Source organism: Canis lupus, chromosome 29 (genome assembly GCF_011100685.1).
Source record: "Canis lupus familiaris isolate Mischka breed German Shepherd chromosome 29, alternate assembly UU_Cfam_GSD_1.0, whole genome shotgun sequence".
Taxonomy (NCBI): domain Eukaryota; kingdom Metazoa; phylum Chordata; class Mammalia; order Carnivora; family Canidae; genus Canis; species Canis lupus.
The window spans coordinates 28,950,048-28,967,768 of NC_049250.1; the positions used below are offsets into that span (position 1 = coordinate 28,950,048).

The 17,721-nt window shown below is 39.5% G+C and overlaps 2 long non-coding RNA genes across 3 annotated transcripts in view; one reads left to right on the forward strand and one right to left on the reverse strand.

Moving 5' to 3' along the window:
• Positions 1–11,026, forward strand: part of LOC119866724 — a 29,947-nt gene extending 18,921 nt beyond the window's left edge. The window contains exon 3 of the long non-coding RNA XR_005381151.1: positions 10,626–11,026. This is a non-coding gene — a long non-coding RNA (uncharacterized LOC119866724). The remainder of the gene's footprint in view (positions 1–10,625) is intronic.
• The window catches only part of LOC111093190, a 32,874-nt gene extending 15,412 nt beyond the window's left edge, over positions 1–17,462 (reverse strand). The window contains exons 1-4 of one of the 2 annotated variants that reach the window (XR_005381150.1): positions 17,204–17,462; positions 10,996–11,048; positions 8,240–8,289; positions 2,735–3,116 (exon numbers count right to left, since the gene is read on the reverse strand). This is a non-coding gene — a long non-coding RNA (uncharacterized LOC111093190). Of the gene's footprint in view, positions 1–2,349; positions 3,117–8,239; positions 8,290–10,995; positions 11,049–17,203 lie in introns of those variants that run through there. The other variant, XR_005381149.1, reaches the window with a different exon arrangement.
• Between the last annotated feature and the right edge of the window lie 259 nt (positions 17,463–17,721).

Sequence of the window (17,721 nt, forward strand, 5' to 3'; positions counted from 1 at the left end):
CACACTGAGACTCCGTTAAGTTGAAGTCATAGATGAACTGATATGTTATCAAGATGCTATTTCATGAGAAGCTATAGAAAATAGACAAATCTATTTTCATTTTTTAAAATTATTTACTTGACAGAGAGAGAGAGAGAGAGAGAGAGAAAGGTTGAGCGCAAGCAGAGGGAGAAGCAGACTCCTATAGCGAGCAAGGAGCCTCACCGGGGCTCGATCCCAGGTCCCTGGGATCATGACCAGAGCTGAAGGCAGACGCCCACCAACTGAGCCAGGTGCCTCTGACAAATCTATTTTCTTGATAGAATTAAGTCACACAAGAGACAGACTCAACACACATGAATTGAGCACCTATTATATACCAAGTACTCTGCTTAGAAAATGGGTTTAATTCTGTTCTTTGCTGTAAGTCTAATTTCCCCATCTTACCAGCCAGGGATGAGGGAACAGCCTGACATACTGGTCATGTACTAAAAAGAGGCAGGACACCTTGTGAGCACAGGTCTCTCGATGCCAGAGCCGGGGGTCATCTTATGAGGTACCAGCTGCCTGCTTGGCATCTTGACAGCAGGTTAGGAGGGAGCCTGGGGAGTATTCGAGAGCAATGATGGGTGTGCCTGAATCAGAACATGAGTCAGAGTCTATGTTCCTTCTTTCTAGCCATGTTAAGACTGGGCCAGTGACTTCACCGTCCTAAGCCTCAATCTCCTTAACCCCAAAAAGGGAATAATGATAAAACCTATCCTGCAGGGTTGTTTTAGGATTAAATGAGCTTCTTATATCAAGTATCCAGCATCATGCCTGGTGCATTTGGCACACAATAAATGACAGCTACCTATCATATGAGAGAGAATTTAGCCCTCAAGGTGTTCTTTTTTTTTCTTTTTAGGTTTTATTTATTTATTCATGAAAGATACACACACACAGAGAGAGAGAGAGAGAGGCAGAGACACAGGTAGAGGGAGAAGCAGGCTCCATGCAGGGAGCCCGATATGGGACTCAATCCCAGGACTCGGATCACGCCCTGAGCCAAAGGCAGGTGCTCAACCACGGAGCCACTCAGGCGTCCCACCTCAAGGTGTTCTTTTTAAACTCAATGACATCCACTAGCTCAGTGTGTCCTCCCAGATTGGAGATGGTGGCTCAAATGGAGCCAGCTGATGGAGGGAGGGGACTCTAAATAACACTGTCCCCAGGACAGGTGCTCTTTGCTCTCCAGCCTTCTTCATGAAGGGTGAGCATCACAGTTGTCCTCTTTAAGGAAAGCATTCACTTCCCACCAGCCAGCCTCGGGGCATATCTACAATCTGAAGTGTCTCCTCCGAGAACACTTGAGGTTTCCAACAACTCCAAGGCCTCATGTTTGAATCCAAGTGCCGCCTTTCTCACATAATCTCTGCTCCCCTGTACCTTCTAGATGTCTGAGTAGGATGATTTACATAAATATCCTGTATACCGTGTCAGAACATTTGAATGTGAGTTTTGAACCAGGCTCTTATTAAGAAGAAATTCATTGCTGATTTAATTTAATTTAATTTTTGCATGTTAACCCTATCAAATAGCCTGCCTAGTAAATTAGATAATAAAAAAGTTAAAAATAAGTGAGTCATGTGACATTTGCAGTTAGAAAATAAATCAGAGGAGAAAAAAAGGAAGTGAATTGTTCTAAGTATACCAGAAAGGCCTCGTGCATTCATAAACTCATTTACTTTTCTCCAAATCAATATGCAGTGCTCAGCACAGAGACTATCAGAGAACTACTGAATATAAAGCACACAAGATAACAGCAGTGATTACAACATGCAATTGTGCAGCTGTGATACTAGCCCCTCCCCCTCAGCGCATCCCCTCCATCAGATTGGTTGCTATGTTAATATTTTAGGCTTAAAGGACCAGAATTAATGCATTCAGTTTTATCTCTGATGTGTTGGTTTTCTGTCAAAAACTCCTGACAGCATTAACAGCCAATGAATCGGGATAATTAGATGGAGCGATGTACCCCATCGTGTAGTCCTTGGAATCAATGGGCGCACCATCATCCCCTGCCTGGTCACAGAGCCTTGGCACAAGATGATATCCCCTCCCCATTTTTCTACAGGGCAACAATTTTCAGCTATAAATAGGCTACCATTTTTTTTTCTCCAAATAATGAATATGGAGGATGATCTTTCTCTGTTTTGATGAACAACAGCAACCACAAAATCAGATGAAATCTGGGGAGGAAACTGGAAGAGGTGTTACAAAGTCCCTAACACTGACTTTAAGAAGAGTCTATATAGTCTGATCTTGTTACCGCCATTTTTTTTTAATGATGATGAAGTAGTTGTCTGTTAAGAGAGAGATCCTGTGTAATAGGCAAAGATCCTCCTGAGAATGTTCCAGCTCATTCAGCCTGACAGTAAAAATAGAGAAGTTTTAGAGGAAGACAACAGAAACACAGGAAGCTGACAGGGGAAGACATTGTGAAACTCTAGCATTTTCACCCCTGAAGACTGGCCTCCACCCCTCCCTACTCGGTCTCCTCCTTTCCTCCCATGCCTTTGCTCTAGAACAGCACTGTGGAAGAAGAAAGGGAAAGGATTATATACGTATCTGGTGGCCAATAAAACAAACGCCTCCTTTAGCGTCAGAAATGATTAATCTTTATGACTTTTCTTTTCACCATTTACTCAAGAATGGTTGAGAATTCAGAATTCTGCTGCTATCAACAGCTCCAATCTTCCTCATCCAGACCTACTTTCAGTTTCTAATCTCCAGTTGGTTGCTCCAGTCTAGATTTCTTCCCTTGTCTCTGTGAAATTTCCTTTCAGAGGGAGAAAGTGCTACCACGGATCATTCTGTGTCTGAACTTATGACCCCTGTGCAGAGGAAGGTGTTTTGGAAGCTCCCGCAAGGGAAGGTCCAATCCTAGGCCGCCTCTGACAAGCACCTCCAAGTGCATGAGGCTTTGCCAGGGACAGTTTGCTGAGGCCGGCTGTGGAAGTCAGCAGTGAGGTGTCAGCAGCAAGCTGTCTTCGAAAAGGAGGTGAGCTGAGGGGAGCAAGGAGGTGTGGAGCTTCTGAAACTGAAGAATAGAGAGGTCTCTCTTGATTGTTTCTTCTTAGCTTGGAAGAGATGGGCTAGTAACAAAGGAGGGACATAGTATGTTTGGAACAAAGTTGGCATAATACATTCTAAAAATTAAAAAAAATAATAAAAATTAAAAAAAAACTGGCCATAGCAAAAGTCTAATGAAATATACCATCCACCCTTAAAAAGATGGTTTCCCTTTGCCCTGGGATGTTGCTTATGATAAGAGGTTGGGTAATACCCATGGTTTAAAGTGACCCATCATTACGGATTTCTAAATGCCAAGTCACTGTCACAAAGCACCAGGCCCTATCTAGTCTGATTTATAGCTCTAGGAGGAGCGACGGACTTGAATAATTAAATAATCAAGTATCCACATAAATCCTTTCTCCAATCCCTCCTCTAAAATTTTTACTTTCCTAAAGAGTAGAGATTAATTTTTAATGTTATTAAATTAGAATAAAACCTAAGAATAGACACATTTGAACATTTGATAGAATGTACTTTCTTCCTCTTATTAGGAGAGTAGCATCTAAGGCCCCATCCTCGTTCAGCTTCTGCAAAAACTTGAAAGGGAAAATAATCCATTAAATGAAAAAGGCTAAGCACTGGAGAGTATTACTCGAATTATCCTTTAATACGACTACATAATGTTAATCAGAAATATGGTCAAAAATAGAATACGCCTCCAACTTGTGTTATCCACAAAAAGCAAAGCAAAGCTGATATGTGAATCCCACTGTAATGACTACCTGATTCTAAAAGTTTTCATTTGGTTTTTAAATATATTTATATAAATTTTCATTGCAGGAATAGAAAGTATGTTGTTGCATCATGTTTGGGGTAAATCATACGTGACCTGGAAGATCTCATGTCAATCTTTCATATTTCCCAAGATTACTTTCAATTGTAGGACCACAAGACTACTACAGGTTCTTAGGCTCTGGAAAAAAATCATGGGTGGAGTGTGTGTGTGTATGTGTGTGTATGAGATCACTCAGAATCACTTTTTAAAAATATATTTATTTGTTCATGAGAGACACACAGAGAGAGGCAGAGACACAAGCAGAGGGAGAAGCAGGCTCCATGCAGGGAGCCCGATGTGGGACTCGATCCCAGGACCCCAGGATCATGCCCTGGGCTGAAGACAGATGCTCAACCACTGAGCCACCCAGGCGTCCCAGAATTATTTTGAAATATAATTTTCCCCATACCATTTCCTATGGTCGAAACAATATAACATCTATGTATTTAAATATTTTTGAGTGAATTTATTTTATTAAATATGGTTTAAAGTATTTTAAATGACAACAATAATAAAAAGGTAATAGGTTTCCAATTCTGGTCATTCTTAATCCCCATCTTAAAGAGTATTTTGGGAACTGTAGCACCACTATCAATACACTAGTGAGTCCTTTGATTTTCTTTTTGTTTGTTTGTTTGTTTATTTAAAAAATGTAAAAGAAAGTAAAACTGGTGAGAATGAAAACAGATATTTTCAAGTATACCTTACTAAAGCAATATTGTGACCCAAATTTCTGAATAAAGAAATTTAAGTGTTTAAAAATAGACCTCTCATTTTATAAAATAGTTAATTCTACAAAGTTTTGTCAGGAGAATTTGATTAACCCACTAAATTTCATTCAAATTGAATTTTACTAGATCCTACTCAGAAAAACTGATCTCTACTGAGACAAAATTGCTGCAAACTGCATCATAATGTGTTCAAAGTATAGAATCTCCCAGATGGGACTCAGAGTAGCAACATAGGCATCTAAAAGCAATTTATGAAGTGATGAAAGCCCAAGGACACAGTGAAAACAACAATAACAAATAATGAAGCAATGGCTGAGTAGGATGTGTTATTCTTAAGTCCATCAAAGGTAATTATAAAAAGCATCTTTGATTTGGAGTTAATGATCTCTTCTTAAGATCAAATGCTTTAATTAAAACATCTTTAAATTACCTGTTTTTCATAAATGTTTTAATATAGATCAATTGGGATGTGCTCATTTTTTTAACTAATGGGAGACAAAATATGACAAAGTCTCCGAAGGAATTTAATATTAAAATTATTTGGGATCCCTGGGTGGCGCAGCGGTTTGGCGCCTGCCTTTGGCCCAGGGCACGATCCTGGAGACCCGGGATCGAATCCCACGTCGGGCTCCCGGTGCATGGAGCCTGCTTCTCCCTCTGCCTGTGTCTCTGCCTCTCTCTCTCTCTCTGTGACTATCATAAATAAATAAAAATTAAAAAAAATAAAAAAAAAAATATTAAAATTATTTAATCTGATAAGACATCTAAAAGCACACCTTTTCTTTTCAGAGCACCAAACTCTGAAAGGAAAAAAAAAAAAAACCAACAATTCTTAAATAACGAATAAGAATGTTAAAGCGAAAAATATCATTGACAATTTGGTTTATAATGTCATTCACTACAGTCTTATGACTCCTGGAGACTATTTTAAAAATGCATGAATGTTTATGTATTTTATTTTTTTAAATTTATATCAGTTTTACATATCATTTTTAAACTATTAGGGCTGGGGAAAAAGGATTAAGTCTACCAGGAAAAAAATTATTTTGCAGGTCATTTAGCTTAATACAATAAAATCATTTTATTTTATATCCCGAGTCTGACTCAAAGGAAGTCTGTGCATTCTTTTCAAGGTCCAAGAATAGAATTCCAAGTAATCAAGAGTACCCTAGCTACAGTTTTAACTACCGGTACTCAAAAGTCCACAGTGATCTTGATTTGCTTTCCTTTCATTATTTTTTTTCCTGTTCTATGTTTTCTATGGTAAATTCCCTTACTGCAGGTAGACTAATTCCATCTTCCTTTGACTTAAACAGTTCCAGAGGTGATGCTTCCCAGTAGTCTCTGTGAAATCCAATCCCAGCAGGGAGAGATCTAGTTTCAAGACAGAAATCTAGTCACCGGAAATAGATAAGCTTCCAACAATTTAAAAAGGAAAATCAGGTTAAAAAATTTAATGAGGTTTCATTCTTGAAATTAGTCACGTTCTTTTATTAAAAGAAAAAAAAAAAAACTCCAATGAGCCTTCTGTACCATAATAATAACTCAGATTTGCATGGTGTGTTGCAGCTTAACAAAGCTTTTTCACAGATTATTTTATTTAATTTATATGGTGCCTGTTTATTTTTCTATTAGATCTTAGAACTCTGCCATGATCTGTAATAATCTGGAGTTCGTGACTGGCTACAAACATGACGAGGGCAACAGCGGTTGAGTTGTCTTGGATAAAATATAACCCAGACCGATAATGGGAGCCCCGGAAGGCACTCGTCCATATATTGTTCCATCTCTAGCATGATCTCAGAGCCAGGACTTCAGAGATAACATCATCGTGAGACTTTAGTGCACTCAATTTGATTTTTTTATGATTCAAAATCATTTCCTGGGAGACCTTAGTTTTTAAAACCATTTCATCTTCATCACTATTTCTTTTAAGTTTTCCAGATTGAATTCTTACAGGAAAGCCTCTTTGCGAATCAACAGTAAGAGAGATACTTTTGACATATTCATAAGTGAAGGTAAAACCAAATGCTTCACATTGTGAAAATAGCTAACATTCTCATTTGTAAAATTCAAACAGGCATTTCCTAATCATTTGTGTAGATCCAGTTTCGATTCATAATTTCCAGACTGCCACCTGGATGCATTCAAGCTGCTCTGTGACACACAGTTGAGCTAATTTTGAAGGTTCCTCCTTTGTCTCTGGGCTCCTTCTCTTTTATCCCCCTAGGACTCTCTGCCTCAAGTTATTTTATCTGAAGCTATGTCTGAACATGAATAGACAAATGGAGAAGTGAGGCAATTATACTATTAATTCAAGCAGAAAAAGGAACACACTTTGCCTGAGTTATCTGGAAATTTCTGGCAAGTGTCTTTTTCTGTTTCATTGATCTGGAAGATTGACTACCTTCTTTTTTTTGGGGGGGGAGTGTGGATCTGGTCTATGTCACATAGCTTGAGCATTCGGTGTCTACACATGATTGCCTCATTTCCTGCTGCCTTGGACCGCATCTATTCTAGGAAGGCTAAGCCATAATAGAAAGGTTCAGGGTTCTGAGGTACAGCTCTTGTGAAGATATCCCTGTGAACGCTCAGACTGCTATTTTAAGTTCTTAATTGATCTTAAGGGTCTGTTACACCAGTCATGGTGAACTGGACCAAGCGACATTCGTCTTCAGTCATTCACTCATTCATCATTTATGAGCGCTCTGCACCATGTCCCGAGGATACAAAAATGATGATGTCTTGCCACAAACACGTGAAACTGCCCAAAGACCCATTAAAAAGGAGATATGCTACGATGGAATAGATTTGAACAGTGAGTCTACTGTGGGTGAAAGCACACACCCTGTAAAAGTTTCAAAGAGGCAGAAGCAGAAGCTGCAAAAGCAACTTCCCATGAATATACTTTTCATGCTCATCTTGTTTTATTTTTCTCCTATAAGCCCTTAAGAATGAGATAAATCAGTCTCATTGGAGATTCGTTTGCTGCTTCTCAATACTCAGTCTCTGAGAGTTCTGGGGTAGACATTCTCCACACATGAGGGCTTGGCAGAGGTTTGTCAAGCATCTCTGCCAAGGGCTCTCCCTGGCAGATGGCAACAGCTGTTTGTGATCGAGTCAAAGAACGTACAGGAGGAACTCCTGCAAAATGTCCTTTTTATTACACTAATGACTTTTTCCCTGAGAGCGGCTCTTCATTGTATCAGTGCATAATTGTTTTTGCTAATGCATTTGCTCCGATCACCCAAAAATCTAATAACTCTGTGTAATGAATCATTAACAATTTCCTTAAATTCATTTCAGTGTTTGCATGCTGGTGGTATTCAGTGTATGCTAATAAACCTAAAATATTCATGCCTTTGAGTCTGAGATTGCAGACTTGTGTTAAAAAAATTTGTTTTAGTAAGTGTACATCTTAAATCTGCATTTGGTAGAATAATGAAGTGTAAACTCTGCGGGATTATTCTTGAATACAATACTCTAATTTTCTATTCACTTTCTAAGCTGAGTTCTTTTATCTCCTTCACACGCCGTGATCACTTAGCTCCAACAAAATGACACATGGTCATGTTTAACTTAAAAGCATTAATTGGTGTTTGGTAATGGAAGATGATCAAAAGTGATTGATGCTGACCTTTTCCACTTTGATTTATTCACACTGAGATTCAGCCTCTGATTCACCTGCTGAAACAGATATTAGGGATAAGTATCTTATTATCATTATTTTTAATCAGAGAAGGGGAAAATAAACTGAGTTCTAGTCATAAAAAGACACCACTCTGCAGTACAGAAGTTTCCTACATTATTATTATTATTATTATTATTATTATTATTATTAAACATAAACAATGTGCCAGGTACTCTGCTCAGTGCTTAAGGTTTCCCATCTCATTTCACCCTCCCCCAAAGCCCATGGGGCTGGTACTATATTATTTTACAGATAAGAGACTGAGATTTAGAGAAGTGAAGCAACTTGCCCAAGTTGGCAGTGTTGCGTAGCGGTTCTCAATTGAAGACGATGGCGCCTTCCTGAGGACATGTGACAATGTCTATAGATGCTTTTTATGGTCACAACTGGGCAGGAGGCAACTGTCATTTTGTGAGAAAAAGCCAGGGATACTACAGAACATTCTACAGTGCATAAGAAAGCCTCCGTAACAATCGTCTGGTTCAAAATGTCCATAGCGCTGTGGCTGAGAAACCCTGGTGCAGCAGGTGTGTGCGATGCCCACGTCACAGTTCCCTAAGCTGCTGACTTCAGAGCAGCTGTGCCCGACAGCTGGGGTGGACCCTGGGCTGCAACTGCCTGCATCTCACCACCACAGGACCTAGTGCCTCCTTGCTTTTCTGCCTCGGGGCCTTCTTTGAAACACCTGTGTAGGTGCAGGGGATTGTTCAAGCGTTAACACCTGGAGGCAACTCTCCCTATTCCAGATGGCAGAAATCTGGGGGCCTTCTCTACGGTTCCTCTGCATGTCCCCCCCATGGACTCCATCTTAGTTGCCTACAGCGGTGACCCACTGGCACAGCAGGCACTTACTGACCTAGTGCCATCTCCCGCTGGTGGAGGGTTGCCCCAGGATGGTCACACACCTCTGCAATTCCAGAGAAAGCTTTGGAGCACTGGGGCAAAGCCACTCCCACCTGAGCTGGGGGTGGAAGGCTGGTAACTCTACTGCCCTGTTGTGGTATCTGGCTGAAATCAGGAACATAGGCCTTATGGGTTTTATCACTACCTGTCTTACCTCCAATGCTCTTCGTCCTAGACTTACCTCCCAAATCAACTACCCACACCCCAAGTCCTTATTTTAAGTGCTGTTTTCAAGGGAACTCAAACTAAGGCACAAAGCTAGCAAGTCTGCTATGTTATATTGCAAATCCGATGAAAACAGAACTGCAAGCTGGCTGTGTCACCTGATAAGTGAGGGAAATCAGTCTATTAGCACCCTTTGGCTTACGAGTCCCCCTCCACTTTAAATTTCATAGTCAACCACTGGATATAGTCAACTAGGACTCTAAATTCTGTCAATACTTTGTCTTCTCCCAAGCCCAGTAACACATTCTCAATGCTGGGATCAACCTTTCTGTAGTTGTTATCTGTGCAGAAGTCACATTAACTTGTGAGAGGAAGCCAGTTGACTTGACCTATCGCAGATTTATGCTGAGAACTTGAAATTGGCCTTTGGTACTGTTTGGAAATATTTTATGAATCTTTTCATGATTTTGTTACAAACTTCTTATTCCTTTTTAGCCCGTGACCTGACTTTGTTAGCTCTTTTCTCCATGATCTCCTTGTACCATTTGACACCTTCTTCATGAAATTTTTTTCTTCAACTGCTATTATTATACTATATTTACTACTCCTTTGATCTCTCCCTGACAACTCTTTGTTTTTGTAATCTGCTAGGTTCTCTTTTTACTCCTTCCCCCAATCTGAGCACAAGATTTATCATCTGCCCCTTTTCTACACTCACTCTCTGGGCAGCTCATTCACCTCTAGACGAGTGACATGTAAATATCTGTTTCCAACTCTGATATTTCCCCTTGGTCCCAGGGTCATTTCTCACTGTCCATTTGATTAACTTGTCAGCCAATCTTCTCCTAGGTAGCCCATATGGCTCAGAAGAAGTTAAATCCTCTCCCAAGTCCAGAAATGTACCAAAATGGTCTAAGCAGAATCTCCTCTCTTGCCCAATTGGTTCAGCAATTGTCATGCAAACCAGTGCAGTTCCCTGAGATTCAAGGATATATTTGTTGGGGGTTCTGGGAGCTCTTTTTTCTTTCTTTTTAAAAAATATTTTATTTCTTTATTCATGAGATACATGGAGAGAGGCAGAGACATAGGCAGAGAGAGAAACAGGCTCCCTGCGAGGAGGCTGATGCGTGACTCGATCCCCAGACCCCGGGATCATGACCTGAGCCAAAGGCAGATGCTCAACCACTGAGCCACCCAGGTGCCCCTTCTTTTATCTTCTGAGAGAGCTTTTAGAAGCAATTCTTTTTCCCTTGCTTTTTCTCAGGATATATTCCCGGGTGGATGTGACATCTGGAAGGAAGATCCTTATATTAATACCACATTGGGGATGACACCAACAAATGGAGGAGTGCAGAGTCAAAAAAAAAAAAAAATCTCAAGAGAATGGAACTCAGAAAACTGGATTAAGTCTGTCCCAACAGGTGCACTACTTTTGGACATCCAGCAATGGGAGTCATGTCATTACTTGTTGTTTAAATCACTTTCTGTTACTTACAGCCAGAACCTCTTAGTGAGAAAATGCCCTGCCAAGTTTTCTTCAGAAGTACCCTCGACTCTTTCCATTCTTCCCCATTATAATTGTCATCTCTTCAATGCACATCTACTACTGGCACTGTCCTAGTAAATTTATATACCTTCATTCTCTCCTCTTTCTGATTCATCTTTCATACTGCTGCCAGGCATTTTCCTAAAAAAAAAAAAAAAAAAAAAAATTCTCACTACGTTTCTTCATTCTGTAAATTCCTGTAATGGTTTCTTTTTGTTTCAGCGTTTAATCCAAACCCCCAAGATTTGTTCTTAAGACTTTTCATAACCAAATTTCACTTTATATATACTCAATATGGTTTTTCGGGTTCCCCAATATTTCATGACAATCTTTTTCCGTAATATCTCTCCCCTGAGAAGCGTTTCCCCAGTGAAATTCAATATGTACTTTGAGTCTCTATTCAAGTTCTAGATTTATGATAAACTCCTCTTGAATAGAGATAGCCTCTATTTATTCAAATAGTCTTTATTAGGTACATACTGTATGTTCTAGGCCCTCAATAAGGCAGTGGAGCTACAAAGACAAATGTCTGAAAAAATGTCTGAAAAAAATCTTCCTAGGAGAGCAACAGTGAAAAAAAAGTTGAGAAGCCCTGTACCGGATACTGGGTGAATAGCAGTGAACAACAAGGAAAACAAACTCTCGTTCTTGTGGAGCTTATATATGGGAGGAGGACCCACAGGAAACAACATAAATAAGCAAAATACATAATGTGGCAAAAAGGAAGCAATAAATAAAAAAAGAAAAAAGTAAAGGAAGGCCATAGGAAGTGGTTATATGGAAGGAAAGGACATTGACCCTTGAGCTAAGGGTGGTCAAGAACATTTGAGTCAAGGCCTTCTTGAGTGAGGGAGTGAGAATGTCCCATCACAAATGAAACAGATTTTGCAAAGGCCCCGAGGCACAAACAAACTTAGCACGGGGAGAAGTTAGGAAAGGATATCAAAAGCCATTTCAAAGTGTCCCCAGGACCCAAGTCATGAAGGGCCAAGTAAGGATCTTGTTTTTAACTTTAACAACAAAGGAAGTCACTACAGTGCTCTGAGGAGGAAATGGTACTGATAATAATAATAACTGATTGGTACTTTTCCTGGGCTCGCTGTCATTGCTGTGCTGAGAATGACGTGGACAAGGCAAGCAGGGCACCAGGGAGATTAGTTGGGAGGTCTACTGGCTAGCCTGCTAGGGCTGCTGTGACAAAATACTATAGACTGGGAGGCTCAATAATAGAAATGTATTTTTCACAGTTCTGGAGACTGGAATTACAAGATCAAAGTGCTGGCAAGGTTTTTATTCTGAGACCTCTTCCCTAGGCTTGTAGGTGACTACCGTCTTGTTGTGTGCACACATGGCCTTTTCCTCAGTGTGTGTGCACATAGAGAGAGTGCACACAGGTACTTCCTTGTGCCTTCCTCTAAGGGCACGATTCATTCCAGGGCTCTAACCTCATGACTTTATCAAATCCTAATCACCTCCCAAAAGCCCCAGCACTGAATATCATCACAACGGGGTCAGGGATTCAAACTAAGAATTTTGGAGGGACACAAACATTCAGTCCCTAACAGGAGGTTACTGCAATAACTCAGGTGAGAGACGGTGGGGGGCTTGTATGACGTGGTGTGGTAGTGAAAGATAGAAGTGAAGATAGTTTTAAAGGCAGAGCAGACTCAATGTGTTGATTGATCTCATGTGGGAGGTGAGAAAAAGAGGAGTTTTCAGCAAAGATGCCGCAGGGTTTTGGAGAGTCATGGTATTATTTCTTTTTTAAGATTTTATTTATTTATTTGAATCAGAGAGAGAGAGAGAGAGAGAGAGAGAGAGAGAAAGCACCAGCAGGGGGTGGGGCAGTGGGAGAGGGAGAAACAGACTCCTCTCTGAGCAGGGAACCTGGTGCGGGGCTCAATCCCAGGACCCTGAGATCATGATCTGAGCGGAGCAGACCCCCAACTGACTGAGCTTGCCAGGCACCCCTCATGGCATTATTTTTTTACTGAAGTTTTCAATATGGATAAGTAGAAGAACACAAACAAAAACAACTAAGATTCTTTGGAACACTGAAATTTGAAAACATTTGATCTAAGGATCTCAATTTATAAGTAGATGTGTAGGATATTTTCAATTCAATTCAATTCAATTCTGTTTGACACAATAGTTGGGTAAAACTGGCCGGGGATTGAAACCATCTAGCAATGCCTGTGGCAGTCTTGCAAAACTGAAGAACTATCCTGCACGGATTCCAATACTGGTCAGAAACACTGGTGCAGTTTCTTTTTTGTAGTATTTATTTTTTCAAATCTCATCTTGCACTTCAAGGCAATAGAAAACAGAGTATTTTACTGCCAATTCTTTAGGGCCTTCCCTCCCCTCCCCATTCAGTGAGGCTCTCAATGCCTTGAGGGCAGATGTGATCTCTTGGATTTCTTTCACATCCTCCTTGAGAGAATAGCATAAAATCCTTTATTTTGGTGTCTCTCTCTTGTCTCTTCCCTCTTCCTCTCTCTCTCTCTCTGTCATTCTCTTTTTCTCTCCCCATATGCAGTATATACTCTCATTTTATCCATTTCTTACTGGAGTTCAAGGAGTGATATATGCAAAGCTGATCCTAACCATGGTTAAGGACTGACTTTTGCTTTAAGGACTTAGCATACAGGACCTGATAAATAAATATTAGCTCTTAATAATGATAATAACAGGAGGCATCTAAAATGCTCGACTGAAGCAAACAAATGCCTTAGTTAAAAGGTCTTCTAGCTGCCATCCCTTTGCCTATTCTCTTAAATTCAATCTTAATAATAGGATTTAAAAATTACTGTCAAGGGGCACCTGGGTGGCTCAGTGGTTGAGCCTCTGCCTTCCACTCAGGTCATTATCTTGGTGTCCTGGGATCAAGCCCCGCATCAGGCTCCCTGCAAGGAGCCTGCTTCTCCCTCTACCTGTGCCTCTGCCTGTCTCCCTGTGTCTCTTGTGAATAAATAAATACAATCTTTAAAAAGAAAAAAATAAAAATTACTGTCAAGTTAATAAAGTTTATTTTCTTAATCTTAACATAATCTCAACTCTTTAATATTTATTTCTTTATATTCTCTCACAAATCTTGTCCACATGGAGTTGATTTTTTATTAGAAATAATAATACCAAACATGCCTTATTCACTTAGAATCATTTTGTAAATACAGTTTCAATGTTTCTGATTATCACAGTGATCATTTTAACAGCTGCATTACAGCCCATCACATTTACTGATAGCTCCTTCCTTTTGTGCTGGATAATTTGTTTCTCATCTTTAATTAGTTATGTCTGATATTTCTGCCTTGTCTTTCTGTCATCGATTCTTTTTATCCTCTATTATATACAACTCCTCCTCCATGGATTATTGTCTATTTGCTTGGTTTCTGACTATTGTGATTTATATATGCGTGCATCAATTCACCTATCCACTTTAGCTCTGATCAATGATAGTAGCTTGATCCTTCTAGCTTTTCTTCGATATTTATATACCTGGTTCCCAATAGGTGGTGCTTCAGATCTCTGTGGCTCAGGAAGGATTTGTTATAGCTTGAGGCATATGTGGGAAATCGGTGGGATGTTTCATGGTAGGAGAGAACACATATACCAGAATAATTGAAACGTTTTAAATATAAAAGCCACATATTTTTTCTTTCAATATTATGAAATATATCTTTACTAAATATTTATGTATTCACTAAATTATAGTAAATATGCTCCCAGGGTACCTGTGGATTACTTGGTGATAATAAAAAATGACAACTAAATAGTGTCCTCAATATTCTTCTCAAGAAAAGTAAACAGATCCACAGCAATCATAATATTACTTCATATGCCTAAATTAGGATGGAGTAATGCTTTTTTTAAAAAAAGATTTTATTTATTTATTCATTCATGAGAGACACAGAGAGAGAGAGAGAGAGAGAGAGAGAGGCAGAGACACAGGCAGAGGGAGAGGCAGGCTCCATGCAGGGAGCCCGACATGGGACTCAATCCCGGGTCTCCAGGATCACACCCTGGGCTGAAGGCCACACTAAACCTCTGAGCCACCCGGGCTGCCCTGGAGTAATGCTTTTATAGACGATGTGGTCTGGGTTCAAATAACATTTATTAAATGCAAAGAATTTGCTTTTGACTTCAAGGCAAAAAATAAATCTATCAAAGTTAAGACTCAATATAGACACAGGTCAGATTCCATTATGAAAACTCAAAGAATCCAAGCAAACTAAGCTAATTTAGTTAAGGTTGTAATTAAACAGTCTGCAGAAGTAAATTTTATATATTTGATAAAAAGGAGGAAAAAAATCTATTCAACAAGCAAGATGAAATGTTTAGGAATTAAGTGTTAAGATTTATTTAAGGATCTACACAAAGAACATTTTAAAATGCTACTGAAACATGCAGAAGAAGACGAATATATAGAAAGGTATTTCACTTCTTTAATAGGAAAAAACTGCATCATAAAGCTGAGCTTCAATAAAAACAGCAGAAGCATTTGGGAATTATTTTGGAATCAGACAAGCTGGTACTAAAGGTCACATGGAAAAACAAAAAACAAGAATAGTCAAGAAAAATCTGGAGCAGTCACCGGGAAGACTAGCTCTTCCTCATATTCAAACGTATTTTAAATCTTCAGTAATAAAAACAGTGTGGTACCTGAATAGAAGGACAGATCACTGGAATTGAATAGAAAAAAAATAAAAGGAAATTTAACATACAAAGAAGGTGGCACCCCAAATCAGTAAGACAAAGGTAGATTTTTCAGTTGACCTGATATTGGGTCAATTAATGAGGTCTTAAGCAATGTGTAAATTGATAGCACATCTTGATATGGACCCTCTGTCCAGCTTCACTTCTCCCAAACCACCCCCCACTCATCCTCTAGACACTACTCTCCAGTAACATACTTGCACAAAAGCCTTTGTCACAAGTTCTGCTTTCTAGGAAACATAGACAAAGGCACTTATTTTATCTCTAACCTCCTCTTCTCCTGCCCATCTACACTCTTTTTTTAAAAAAAGATTTTATTTATTTATTCACAAGAGACATATAGAGAAAGACAGGCACATAGGCTAGTGTGTACAATTCCCCCACTAATCTCATGTTCTCTGCCTCTTGGATCCAAGGAAGGCCCAGGAAACCTGTGCTGCCATTTGGTTGCCCCTATTCTCCTTACAGCAAAAGGTTTACATTTAGTGTCTCTTCACCTTCAGGACATTTCTTTTTCTGGCTCTTTGTGGGATCTGCTGCTACCGTGCTCCTCCTGCACAGTATTCTAGATCTGCTCCTTCCTCCAGTGTCTACCACTCTGGGCAGGCTTCTCATTTTTATACAGCCTGGAGTTTTAACTCCTCTCCTGGTTTTACTAAAAATGGCACCAGAAATAAAATTTTAGGTGCTTTGCTTTCCTACTCCTGTATTTCTTGTTGCTTTTTGGATTATTTTCAGCAAGAGAAGAGATAAATGCTGACCTAATGTCATCACTACATTCCAAAAGGAAACCCTACATTTCTTGATAAACAATGGTGAATTTCCTCATTAATACCATTAACAAACATTTGATTCTACCTAAACAAAAATAGGCTTTTGGTTCAAGTACCAAAAGGGTTTCCTTATCAACATTACATTAGGAAACTCTTTTATGCCCACATGCTTATTACATGAGCACTATGTGCATAGACTATGTGATCTAGTCATGACAGATTAACTCAGGTGATCCACTCATGCACCACAGCCTATGGTCTCTCCTGTTCTTTTGCTTCCATACTCCAACCACAAGTATTCTTGCATCTAACTGATACTCTTTTCTCTTCAAACTTAATTTTCTCCCAATGTATCACATGTTCTTGGTTTACTTTCCTTCAGTATCCAACCTAGGCCCTCATATAACATTCATTTTAACAATTTCTTGGTAGTAGGTGATTTCCATAACCATCTGCTATATTTGCCCAAGAAAAGCCCAATCCCAGGTCAATCTAAATGTCTATTTTCTCTTCTCTGATACTGAGTACTGATAGAAAACTTATAGCACGTAATGAGGGAGACGTGTTACCAGCAGATAATTGGCTCCTAATCTCAGTCAAGCAATGGTTATGGTAATAATAACAATTGCTAACATCATTTATTCATTTATTTAAAGCTTTCTTATAGCAAGGAGAGACTTTGGAGTCATTTTGTTCATATTTGATATCCAGCTCCCTAATTTACTAGCTATATGACTTTAGATAAGTTATTCTACCTCTTGATTTCAGTTTTCTCATCTATAAAATGGAGAAAATAAGAGTACCTACCTCTTAGTTCTATTGGGAGTGTAGAATGAGATAATATGATTAAGGGATAAGACTGGTGTCACACACATAGTTTACACTCACTAAGCGGTAGCTAATGTCAGTGTAATTGCTACATATTTTTAAGACACATTTTTCAGACAGAAAACTAAGTCACAGAATATATTCCAAGGACTATAAATTCCATAAAGGCAGTGTCTTTGTTTGGGCTGCTATAACAAAATATCACAGACTGGGTGGCTCCTAAACAGTAGAAATTTATTTCTCACAGTTCTGGAGGCTGGAAGTCCAAAAATGGGTGCCAGCAGGGACAAATTCTGATGAAAGACCCCTTCGGGCTTATAGACTGTTGACTTCTTATGTGCCCTCACATGGCAGAAGGGGTTGGGGAGCTCCATGGGGTTCTTCCATAATAGCACTAATTCCACTCATGAGAGTTCCGTCTTTATGACCTAAGCACCTCCCCACCCAAGCCCTACTTCCTTGTTCTATCACATTGGGCATTAGAATTTCAACATATG